The sequence below is a fragment of the Microtus oregoni genome, unplaced genomic scaffold, assembly GCF_018167655.1.
Source record: "Microtus oregoni isolate MIOR12 unplaced genomic scaffold, Mior012 000053F_ref0000044, whole genome shotgun sequence".
NCBI lineage: Eukaryota > Metazoa > Chordata > Mammalia > Rodentia > Cricetidae > Microtus > Microtus oregoni.
Window position 1 is genome coordinate 5386596 of NW_024543829.1, and position 12769 is coordinate 5399364.

The 12769-nt window shown below is 39.9% G+C and overlaps 1 protein-coding gene across 2 annotated transcripts in view; it reads left to right on the forward strand.

Annotated features, from left to right (window-relative positions):
• Positions 1–12769, forward strand: part of Rspo2 (R-spondin 2) — a 139759-nt gene that overhangs the window by 46951 nt on the left and 80039 nt on the right. The window lies entirely within an intron of this gene.

Below are 12769 nucleotides of genomic sequence, written 5' to 3' on the forward strand. Positions count from 1 at the left end.
CATGGTGATAGATATGGTTCTGTTTTCATTCTTCTACAGACTGACATCCAGTTTTGCCAGCACAATTTGTTGAAGATGCTCTCTTTTTTCCATTGTATACTTTTAGCTCCTTTATCGAAAATGAGGTGTTCATAGGTTTGTGGGTTAAAGTCTGGGTCTTCTATACGATTCCATTGGTTGACTTCTCTGTTTTTATACCAATACCAAGCTGTTTTCAATACTGTAGCTCTGTAGTAGAGTTTGAAGTCAGGGATGGTAATGCCTCCAGAAGTTCCTTTATTATATAAGACTGTTTTGGCTATCCTGGGTTTTTTGTTTTTCCATATAAAGTTGATTATTGTCTTCTCAAGGTATGTGAAGAATTTTGATGGGACCTTGATGGGGATTGCATTGAATCTATAAATTGCCTTTGGTAGAATTGCCATTTTTACTATGTTGATCCTCCCAATCCAAGAGCAAGGGAGATCCTTCCACTTTCTGGCATCCTCTTCAATTTCTTTCTTCAATGCCTTAAAGTTCTTGTCAAATAGATCTTTCACATCCTTGGTCAGAGTTACCCCAAGATATTTTATGCTATTTGTGGCTATCGTGAAAGGTGATGCTTCTCTGATTTCCCTCTCTGCTTCCATATCCTTTTATAGGAGGGCGACTGATTTTTTGGAGTTGATCTTGTATCCTGCCACAATACTAAAGGTGTTTATCAGCTTTAGGAGTTCTTTGGTGGAGCTTTTGGGGACGCTTATGTACACTATCATATCATCTGCAAATAATGAAAATTTAATCTCTTCCTTTCCAATTCGAATCCCCTTGATCCCCTTATGTTGTCTTATTGCTATTGCTAAAACTTCAAGCACTATATTGAAGAGGTATGGAGAGAGTGGACAGCCTTGCCGTGTTCCTGATTTTAGTGGGATGACTTTGAGTTTCTCTCCGTTTAGTTTGATGTTAGCTGTCGGCTTGCTGTATATAGCTTTTATTATATTTAGGTATGACCCTTATATCCCTAATCTCTCCAAGACTTTTATCATAAAGGGATGTTGAATTTTGTCAAAAGCTTTTTCAGCATCTAATGAAATGATCATATGATTTTTTTCTTTCAGTTTATTTATATGATGGATTACATTGATAGATTTTCGTATGTTGAACCAGCCCTGCATCTCTGTGAAGAAGCCTACTTGATCATAATGTATAATTTTTCTAATGTGTTCTTGGATACGGTTTGCCAGTATTTTGTTGAGGATTTTTGCGTCGATGTTCATGAGTGAGATTGGCCTGTAATTCTCTTTCTTGGTTGAGTCTTTGTGTGGTTTTGGTATCAGAGTGACTGTAGCTTCATAAAAGGAATTTGGCAATGCCTCTTCTGTTTCTATATTGTGAAATACATTAAGGAGTATAGGTATAAGCTCTTCTTGGAAGTTCTGGTAGAATTCCGCATTGAAACCATCTGGTCCTGGGCTTTTTTTGTAGGGAGGTTTTTGATGACAGCTTCTAATTCTTCCCCACTAACAGGTCTGTTTAGATTGTTCACCTGGTCCTAGTTTAACTTTGGTATATGGTATTTATCTAAAAATGTGTCCATTTCTTTTACATTTTCCAGTTTTGTGGCATACAGGCTTTTGTAGTAAGATCTAATGCTTCTTTGAATTTCCTCTGTGTCTGTGGTTATGTCCCCCTTTTCATTTCTGATCTTATTAATTTGCATATTCTCTCTCTGCCGTTTGATTAGTTTGTATAGGGGTTTATCAATCTTGTTGATTTTCTCCAGGAACCAGCTTTTTGTTTCATTGATTCTTTGGATTGTTTTCTGTGTTTCTATTTTGATTATTTCCAGTCTTCTACTCCTCCTAGGTGAGTCTGCTTCTTTTTTTTCTAGAGCTTTCAGGTGGGCTGTTAAGTCTCCAATGTGTGCTTTCTCTGTTTTCTTTAAGTATGCACTTAGTGCTATGAACTTTCCTCTCAGGACTGCTTTCATAGTTTCCCATAAGTTTGAGTAGGTTGTTTTTTTATTTTCATTGAATTCAAGGAAAACTTTGATTTCTTTCTTTGTTTCTTCCTTGATCCAGGTGTGGTTCAGAAGTTGACTGTTCAGTTTCCATGAGTTTGTAGGCTTTCTGGGGGTAGCATTGTTGTTGAATTCTAACTTTAATCCATGGTGGTCTGATAAGACGTAGGAGGTTAGGAATATTTTTTTGTAACTGTGGAAGTTTGCTTTGTTACCTAGTATGTGGTCAATTTTCGAGAAGGTTCCATGAGCTGCAGAGAAGAAGGTATATTCTTTCCTATTTGGGTGGAATGTTCTATAGATGTCTGTTAAGTCCATTTGATTCATCACCTCCATTAATTCTCTTATTTCTCTGTTAGGTTTCTGTCTGATTGACCTGTCCATTGGTGAGAGAGGAGTGTTGAAGTCTCCTACTATTAGTGTGTGCCGTTTGATGGCAGCCCTGAGTTTTAGTAATGTTTCTTTTACGTACGTGGGTGCTTTTATATTAGGGGCATAGATATTCAGGATTGGGCCTTATCCTGATGAATTGTTCCTGTTATTAGTATAAAATGTCCCTCTCTATCTTTTCTGATTGATTTAAGTTTGAAGTCCAGTTTGTTAGAAATTAGTATGGCCACACCTGCTTGTTTCTTGGGTCCATTTGCTTGATAAGCCTTTTCCCAGCCCTTTACTCTGAGTAGGTGCCTGTCTTTGTGGTTGAGGTGTGTTTCTTGTAAACAGCAGAATGTTGGATCCTGTTTTCTTATCCAATCTTTTAGCCTGTGCCTTTTTATAGGTGAGTTGAGTCCATTGACATTAAGTGATATTAATGACCAGTGGTTGTTAACTCCGGTCACTTTTTTAGTAGTAAAGTTTGTGTGTTTCCCTTCTTTGAGTTGTGCTAGTGAAGGGTCTCTAGATGTTTGAGTTATTGTGGTCATTGTTGGACTTCTTGGTTTGTGATTTTCCTTCTATTACTTTCTGTAAGGCTGGATTTGTGGCTACATATTGTTTAAATTTGTTTTTATCCTGGAAAATTTTGTTTTCTCCATTTATAGTGAATGAAAGCTTGGCTGGGTATAGTAGTCTGGGCTTGCATCCATGGTCTCTTAGTTTCTGAAGTAGATCTATCCAGGACCTTCTGGCTTTCATGGTTTCCATAGAGAAGTCAGATGTAAGTCTGATAGGTTTACCCTTATAAGTAACTTGACCATTTTCCTTTGCAGCTCTTAATATTCTGTATGTTTTGTGTTTTGATTATTATATGGCAAGGAGATTTTTTTTTTTTTGGTCCAGTCTATTCGGTGTTCTGTATGCTTCTTGAACCTTCAAAGGAATATATTTCTTTAGGTTGGGAACGTTTTCTTCTATAATTTTATTAAATACATTTTCTGGACCGTTGAGCTGTACTTCTTCTCCTTCTTCTATCCCAATTATTCTTAGGTTTGGTCTTTTTATTGTGTCCCAGATTTCCTGAATGTTTTGTGATGAGAATTTGTTGGTTTTGCTGTTTTCTTTGATCAGTGTGTTTATTTTCTCTATGGTATCTTCAGTGTCTGACATTCTTTCTTCTATCTCTTGTAATCTGTTGTTAGTACTTGTCTCTGTAGTTCCTGTTCGTTTACCCAGATTTTCCATCTCCATCCTTCCCTCGGTTTGTGTTTTCTTCATTGCTTCCATTTCATTCTTCAAGTCTTGAACCGCTTCCCTAACCTGTTTGATTGCTTTTTCTTCTTTCTCTTGGTTTTCTTGTGTGTCTTTGAGCGATTTATTCATTTCCTCTACCTTTTTTTTGTGATCTCTAATTGTTTATGGCAGTTTTTCATCTCCTGTTTAAGGTCTTCTATTATTTTCATATAGTTCACTTTTGAGTCGATTTCTTCTAATTCTTCTGGAGTAGGGGGTACAATTCTTCTTATTTCCGGATCCCTGGATTCTGGTCATGTCATGTTGCCTTTCAGGTTGTTGGAGGAATTCTTGCATTGGCGCCTTCCCATCTCTTCCTTCAAATGGAGCAAGGAGAGGCCTGGTGTCTTGGTCCAGTCTTTGCTGTGATTGACTCTCTGGGTGTATCTCTTCAGTGTAGAAGCAGGAACCAGTTCCCATCCAGATGAACTCCTCAGTACCAAAACATGGACGCCTGGTAGTCCAATGACCCGAGGACAAAAGAGGGAACTTGGGGGGCAGGGTGGGGACGAGTAGAACACAGGACACCCTGCCGCACAGGCTGAAGGTGCATGTGCTCCCTTACCGGGGGTCCTTGAGGCCTGCCCTGTAGGTAGGCTCTCACCGCTCTGGGTGGGTAGCCTTAGTGTAGGAGCAGAAAACTGTTCCTGAGCAATGGACCTTGCAGAAAATGAAGACTTGGGGGGGGGGGGGGTCGTGTGTAAGAAAGACAGCCCTGCAGAAGGAGCTGGGGGAGGGGGGTTTGTGCTCTCTTCCGGGATAATCCGCTCCTGGATAGCACACACCCACCCGTCCAGATGGGATTTTTCAGCAACTAAACAGGGCCGCCTGGTAGCCCAATGATCCGTGGACAAAAGGATGAACGGAGCAGGGAGGGGCGGTATCCAGAAGAGCACAGGAGAGCCTGGCGCATGAGCTGAAGGTGCCCGGGCTCCCTTACAGGGGACCCTGAGGCCTGCCCGGTAGGCAGGCACTTACCGCCCTAGGTGGGTAGCCTTAGTGTAGTAGCTTAAAACTGTTCTTGAGCACTGGTCCTAGCATACAGCAGGGCAGGGTTGGGGAGGGGTGCTGGGGGGCTGGGTCGTGCGAAAGAAAGACAGCCCTGCAGAAGGAGCTGTGGGAGGGGGGGTTGTGCTCTCTTCCGGGTGAATCTGCCCCTGGATAGCATACACTCACCCATCCAGATGGGATTCCTCAGCAACTAAACAGGGCCGCTCGGTAGCCCAATGATCCGGGGACAAAAGCCAGATAGAATTCTTGAACAAGCATGAAATCTATTTTAATATATGAATCATTCAATGTAAGAGCCAAAATTACTAGAAGATGAAGACATGAAATTTAGAGTATTGGCACTTTCAGATATGGGGTATTTTACAGACGAAATCTTAGCACTTGGTGATATATGCATTTAGTTTTAATGCTTAGTCTGGGTTTTCAGTCATATCCATACCTCCTTTCTACCCTATTAAACATAGACATTTGGCAAAGAAGAACAAAGAGATTTAATTCCAACTAAATATGAAATTCCTCAGACTTGAACGATGTCTTTATATTTTGCTAAGTCTAGAAAGATGACAGTTTTAACTAATAGTGGAAGGACTGGGGCATTTGAAGTCATACATGTATTGTGTTGCATCATATGTAGGAAAGTACTTCTGTGTGGCCCAGTTTTCTTCGATGTGGTTCTGGTTAAACTGGTTGACTGTTTGAAGTCTCCCTGTTGACCTAACAGAGGTTTGGGAAATATCAGTTAAATATCACAGTGTGAAAGGATTTATTGCAAATGTCATGAATCATTAATATAGGTGTTCTTCCCTGTCAGTCCAATTAAAGCACTTGAATTAATTTTCTAGGTAATGAGACCCACTCTTTCCCAATGGCTCACCTTACAATGAATTGATCTGTGTCTTCCTCTCTCCATCCATTCATCTGTCTCTTCCATTCCAGTCTCTGTATCACAACATGGTCTTGAACTAACTATGTAGCTGAAGGTGACCTTGAGCTTCTGGTTATCCTGAATGCTGAGATCAGAGGCCCTCACCACTGTGTTCAATTATGTGCTGCTGGGATGAACTCCAGGGCCTTCTGCCTTTTAGGCAAACACTGTACCAACTGAGTTACATCCCATCCCATCCCCTTGAGTGTATTTCTTACATTTTTAATTTTATGACTCATTTTCTCTGGAATGGTATTTCCTCTCTAACTGTATCCCCAATGAAACTGAAAACTCTTCAGTTTGTCTGAATCTGTTCTAACCATTTTATCCTTTTGAGGAAAAGAATTCTTATTTGAAGGCTTTGATCTGCAATCGGCTGTACTGCCTTAAATCTTACTTCATAGTCATCTTGGGATTCCTCTGAAGTAGCATGTTGAAGATTCCCTCCAACTTCTTACTTGTGGTGGATATCCTGTTCTCTAGATCCTCTTAGCTTTACTCCCATGGGATGTACCCAGCAGTAGCTCATTGAGAAAAGATATATGAGTTAAGACCACACACATTACAAAGCACCTTTATTCTATGACATAGTTGAATATTTTGGGTGATGTTGCTATTTACTGGATCTCCTCTAAGGATGGACTTCAGGATGAGGCCTCCTACTTTATATTGTTTGCCAATTCTCACTCCCAGTGTACCCCCTCTTTTTGCTCAGTGCTGGTAATGGTACCTAGAGCCTTGTGTTTGTAGGCAAGTTCTTTATCAAAGAACTAAATCCCAACCTTTCCCAATTTCCTCTTTAGCACTTCTGTAAGAGTATAAATATAGTGTATAAGTTTAGAGCTGGTTCTTCTCTTGAAAGGTATAATTCTTCCTCTGCAATCGAGTTCTTGCTTTATCTTCAGAAATTATCAGAGTTGCTGATAATTGGCATCTTGTTTTTCTTTAGAGAGTATTAAGCCTGGATAGTGTAGTTTCAAAAGCAGATCCCCTTACGCCCAATTTTTACAGTGGGAATGAAGAGTCCTTGGGGTAGCTGAGCTAACTTCTGGGTACAAGAAGTAAAAGCAGGGATATTTTACCAATGAGTGTCAGGGTTGGCAGGCAGGGATGGCGGCATATAGACAATTGCCCAGAGGAGACATGAGAAGGGGAGATTCTAAACAGACTGAACAGCCTTGCTGACTTTGTCAAGGCAATCAGATGTCCAGAGAGGGAATGGGCAATTCCATCAGACATCCAGAGAGAATATTCTCTCCCAGCTCTTTGTCAGTTTAAGCATTAATCCTGCCTAACAAGGGACCACGTTTGAGGACTATGGAAGAGGAGGACTCAGAGGAGTTTGATGAATGTTTGTTTAGGGAGAAAAATCTTTGCCATGGTTCAGCTTCTTAAGACAATACCACATGGAATCAAATATTAGCAACAATTGTCAAGATAGTCCTTATCATATTTATCAATAATATTGTCATTTTTATATGTATAGAACATATGCTGAGAATTTTTAATAAAGAATAGACTAATCTAGTAAATATAATAAATATCCCATCTTTTCATCTCATTTATAGCTTCTAGAATTCTTTCCAGCTTTGTAAGTGCATGAGTGCATGCATGTGTGCGTGCTGTGTGCACATGCACACACACACATGCACACACATACGCACACACACATGCACACACATGCGCGCACACGCACACACATGATAGCAAAAAGAAGGGTAGGAAAAGAAGAATGGAGAAAGATGAGGTGAGACTCAATGGAGAGAGGATGGGAAAGGATGGGAAAGGATGAATGTGGTCAGCATACATGATGTTCTTGAAATAGTTATTATGTAAAATTAACACACACTGGTAAAATGCTATAGGAATTGCTATGGAGAATAGTTATATAGATTTGTGTCATAAGCCTAGTCATTCCTAGATGTTAAAAACATGTGTCCAATTAAACCAATTAATTTATATCACAAAAGTGATAGAATTTTATATTTAAAATAAAATTGCCACTATGGATTTGCAGGCTGCATTATGCTGCTTCAATTCTGCCTCACAAATTGTGTCAGGATTGATCGGTTGTATAACTTTATTCAGAGGAAATATGGAGGAATTTGGGGATATTTAAAAGGATTAATTAGTCTTAAGTTAGAGTTTGTACAGGTTGCTTTATTGGCTACAGGTACCAATAAACTCTGCTAAGAAGACATCTAGCCTAGTGGGAGAAATTGTTGGACCTTCCTCAAGTGTGCAGAGCCAGACACTTTCGTGTTACCAATGGTGAACAGGAATATGTGTGAAAGTAAACCTAAACCAGTGAAACAGAAAGGGCAAAGCCAGCTGCAAGATTAGTTAGGTTTCCAGTATGTTGAAGTTACAGGTATTGATGTCAGATTACGGACTCTCGGGATTATGAGGCCCTGAACTCTGAAAATGATTTTTAAAATTTAATACAGAATATCCAATTACCTTGAACAAATAAAATATATATAGTGGACTGATAATGTCCCAGAAGGATAATAACAGAAGTCAGGAAGACAGAGAAAGATTTAAAAATGGTCAGGATAGGAGGCATTTGCCCATGTAAAAAGAGGGGCAAGAGTAGAGACTGGGTGCTGGGGGGATATGTGATCATTTCTTCTTGACAGTTTGGTGCTGTAGGTGATGTGCACGGTGCCATATTCCAAGACATAGTCAGCCTTAGGCTAAAAGAGCAGTCACCATCCCCAGTAGGTCATAAACTCACAGAACTGGTTACTCAAGAGGAAGCAGGTGTGAAAATGCAAATAGCGTCAATGATTTAACCCTGCGTAGACTCACAGTGGGGTGTTACAAGGGGCGTCCTCTTAACCTTTGAGGTTGACAGCAAAGAACAGCCCTGTTCCTCCACAGCATGTGCCTCCAAGACATCATCAGAACCCAGGGTAGAAAAGCTTGTGAAGGCTGATCCAATGCAGATGGACCATCAGGCTCAGATCTGGGCCAGATATAGACATTTCGGGTAAAATCCCAAAATGAGAGTTGTAAGTTTTGATGAATTTAAAAAAAAAAAAAACAAAACAATTGAGAAGCATAACTTTTTCTATTTCCTAATCTTTGTTAGTTCTCCTTAAGTTAGGATACCCTCAAAGCTCATTTCTCTACTTTTTGAGAGGAAGATTTATTTATTACACAGACCATACTTGACTACAGTAATAATTAAGTCATTAGAGTGTTTTTCGTGTTGGAGGTTGAGTGGGATCTACTAATTATCTCCAGGAACAGAACATTGAATTTCTCTTGCACATAACTCAATATTCAGTTTCTGTTTTCAGATTATGATGTAGAAAATCTCTTCTTCCATTATTATGACTTGTTTTTATTATATATAATATCATTCACACATACATATATGTTTTATGTATAGAGAATCACAAAGGTAATTTTAGGCTTCTCAAGCACGATGGATTGTTTTGCCTGTTCTTTTTTTGTGGAATATAGGAGGGGAATAAATTTAAACTTTAGTATGCATATGTTAAAGCAGCGTGTTGGAATCCAGTTAGGAATCCTCTTCAATGGATGGAAGAAGATAAGGTCCAAGGTGGAGCTTTTGGCTGATGCTACAGGGCCGAGGACCACACTTTGAGTAGCTGGGCTTTAAAGTATCCCTTGCTAATTTAGCACCACAGTTCATACACTCAGTCTTGATTTCAGATTTCCTACTTAACATGTTGCCTGAGGGCTGGAGGAATATTGAAACAAACTATATGAACAAGATCTAAATATTGTTTATTTGGATATTGAATTAGTTTTAAGTTCATTTCTACTTATTCTAAGTCTCATTCTTTCTCACCCTCTCTCCCTTGCCCATCTCTTTCCCTCTGTAAGTATTTTCATTGCATTGAAAATAACCGAGGAAATGAAGGCCCCTAAATGTCACAAATGTTTCTTGATACTGTTAAACGCAAACACATAGGGTTCAGCTCTGTGTACTTTGTCTAATTGCTGGCAGTAAAAATGAGCAAAGGGATTTAAGGCTTATGAAGGTTCTACTTGCAGAGAATTGTAATTAAGGTTATTCAGGTCTTTGGGTTGCTGTATATTTTAAGAGAATTAGGATTTTATGTCTTTAAAGAGACAGTACCACTTCCTTCAGAATATCTCCCTGCCGTGTGCAGTCACTCCACGTGGATCCCACTGCGTGTGCCCTGCTTTGTTCTTTCAGGGAAATCATAGGTCCACGTGAGACTTCTTTTTCCCGTTTTCTTTTCAATTAGTCCTGTATTTGAAATGCTGGACATCTTAAATCTGGGATTTAGAAATGGAGAGAAATGATCTGTGTATTTTGTTATTAAAATTATTCTTGAAATATAATTATTCATTCACTTCTTTAAAATATTTTGGCAGAACAATAACTGTTTTTTTGAACAAGATAACTGGTTTTGTTAACCATAATGTTACCATAAAAGCAACAACAACAAACAGTTTGTTTCATGGCCTTGCAGTAAGATGCTTGACACTACTACAAAGTATTTCCACACATGTATGTAAAAGGCAGAACTTTTCTATGAAATGCCATTGCTCAGTGGTGCTGTTGCTTTATTATTATTATTGTTGTTGTTGTTGTTCTATACTTAAATTTGGTTTCCATCCCAAAGGTCTCATTCTTAGTGGAAAATTAATTCTAGTAAATTGTGTCAGCTAAATATGTTCTTATTTCATTCCTGGGTGTGCCTTGCTCTTCCCCTCCCCTCCCAATTTTACACCAGGCATTTCATCATGTTTGGGGAGGGAAGGCCACAGAGGGCCAGTGTCCTGGGATGCTACCCTCTCCTGCCGAGGGCTGTTTTTGCTCATCGTCTGTCTTCTTTCTTACCTAGTGCATGTCATTGCACGGCATGACACATGTCACTGGAGACTCTGTTTCCTGTGCTGACTCTGCACTTTTGTCCTGGCCCTGTGGTTGTCTCTTGCCTTTGCCCTCTCAGTTCATCAAAGACACATTTTGGATGTTCTTCCATACTGCTTCAGGCTAGGGAAGCCACCTCAAGTCCGCTCTGCCCTGGGGTCCCCCTCTGTCCTTTCCCCAGTTGTCTGTTTCAGTCTTAGGAGAAGGAACACTCCTGGTGGGTGTTAATACTATGTGCCTTGATTTCCGGTTCTCAAACTTATCATCAGTAGATGGGTTACTTTTGTATCATTTCCGTAAGGTGAGAGCCTGTGCCCCCTCAGAAGGACTTATTAAATCTGTCTTCCCAACTCTTTTCCCCAACATCCTTATCTTTCCAAAGTAGGTAATTTGTTCGGATAGATAGCTTTCTCTGTTTACCTATGAGCATATTTATTGTTCTGAGTCTTGAGTTTCTGGTTTAAATATTCAAAGCCAAGTGTCTTACAATTCAGTAAAATTAAAGGACAGAACAGAGTTATGCCTCTTCCAAGATTTTAAAATTCTGTTTGGGAACTCAAAATTTGAGCCTCTGTATTACTTTCCTTGAGCAGTCTTCCCCGAGCCAGTGAATTCTACTCGTGTATTTGAGTGTAGATGACTAAGGGCCAAAAATGGAGTAAAATAAAATAAAATACCCTCTCAGTTAATACCCCAAAGTATCATATCACCCATGATGTATGTACTTTTTTAAATAAAGAGAAATAGGAATGCTACACTTTATAATTTGTTCTCTGAATCTTACATAAAGAGCCTTCTGCACACATGTTCACACTTCTATGTATACTCAATCCATGGATATTTTTAGTCAATATCAATAGTTATTAGATATATGATAGTTTATTGATGCATGTTATATTGTTACCTACCCTGACTATTTAAGAGAATTCCATAATCTAAGCTGACTTTATTTGTGTATTTACCCAATTAATTTTTTCCACCTGGATTCTTAGAAGTGATATTATTGGGTTAGGCAGAAAGTTCAATATTGCCTAGTTATATTATAGAAGATTTATGCCAGTTTATATTACCAGGATAGATATTTGAAATACCCTTTTCTTAAATACACTTTTATATTTTAAAATATTTTTATTAATTCTTTGGGAATGTCATATAGTCTTCTTGTAAGCATATTCACCCCCACTACTTCCGGATTTTACTCTCCACTCTCACCTATGCTCCCAACTTGAGTTTTGTTTTGTTTTGAACTACTCTTGGCAGTAGGGCCTTCTCTGTGGTCAGCATGCAATTGGTACCACAATTAAAGACAACTGACTCTTCCTTTCCCAGAAACCATCAGCCAGTAGCTCCTCAGCTTGTTGTATGGATTTTATGCCCATCAACACCCACCTGCTCCCCCATGCTGGGAGTTTTGTCTGGCTTGATCTTGTGCAGGCTTTGTGCATCTTGTTGCAAGTGCTATGCATTTGTATATGCTATTTTCTCGTTGTGTTTGGAAAACAGTGTTGTCTTAAAGATATTCACCGTCTCTGGCTCTTACAATTTTTTTCCAATGCCTTTTCCATGAAGATCCAGAGCTTTATGGGGAGGCATATGATGACTGTCCCATTTAGCACTGAGCCCTCCCCAGTCTCTTGAATCTCTTCACATGGGCCAGTTGATTGTCTGTCAGTTGATACCTCCTGTGAGCAGATACTTCTCTGATGAAGGTTGAGAGATAAACTGATCTGAGGTATAGCAAGAAGTCATTAGCAGTGATTTTTTTCCTTTTTTTTTTATTGAGAAAAAAAAATTTCCGCCTCCTCTCAGCCTCCCTCTCCTCCCCCCCTCCCCCCACTCCTTTCCCTCTCCCTCTACTCCTCTCCCTCTCCCCCCACTCCTCTCCCCCTCCCTCTCCAGTCTGAAGAGCAGTCAGGGTTCCCTGCCCTGTGGAAAGTCCAAAGTCCTCCCCCCTCCGTCCTGGTCTAGGAAGGTGAACATCCAAACTGGCTAGGCTCCCACAAAGCCAGAACATGTAGTAAGATCAAAACCCAGTGCCATTGTCCTTGGCTTCTCAGCAGCCCTCATTGTCCGCCGTATTCAGAGAGTCCGGTTTTATCACATGCTTTTTCAGTCACAGTCCAGCTGGCCTTGGTGAGCTCCCAATAGATCAGCCCCACTGTCTCCGTGGGTGGGTGCACCCCTCTTGGTCCTGACTTCCTTGCTCATCTTCTCCCTCCTTCTGTTCCTCATTGGGACTTTGGGAGCTCAGTCCAGTGCTCCAGTGTGGGTCTCTGTCTCTATC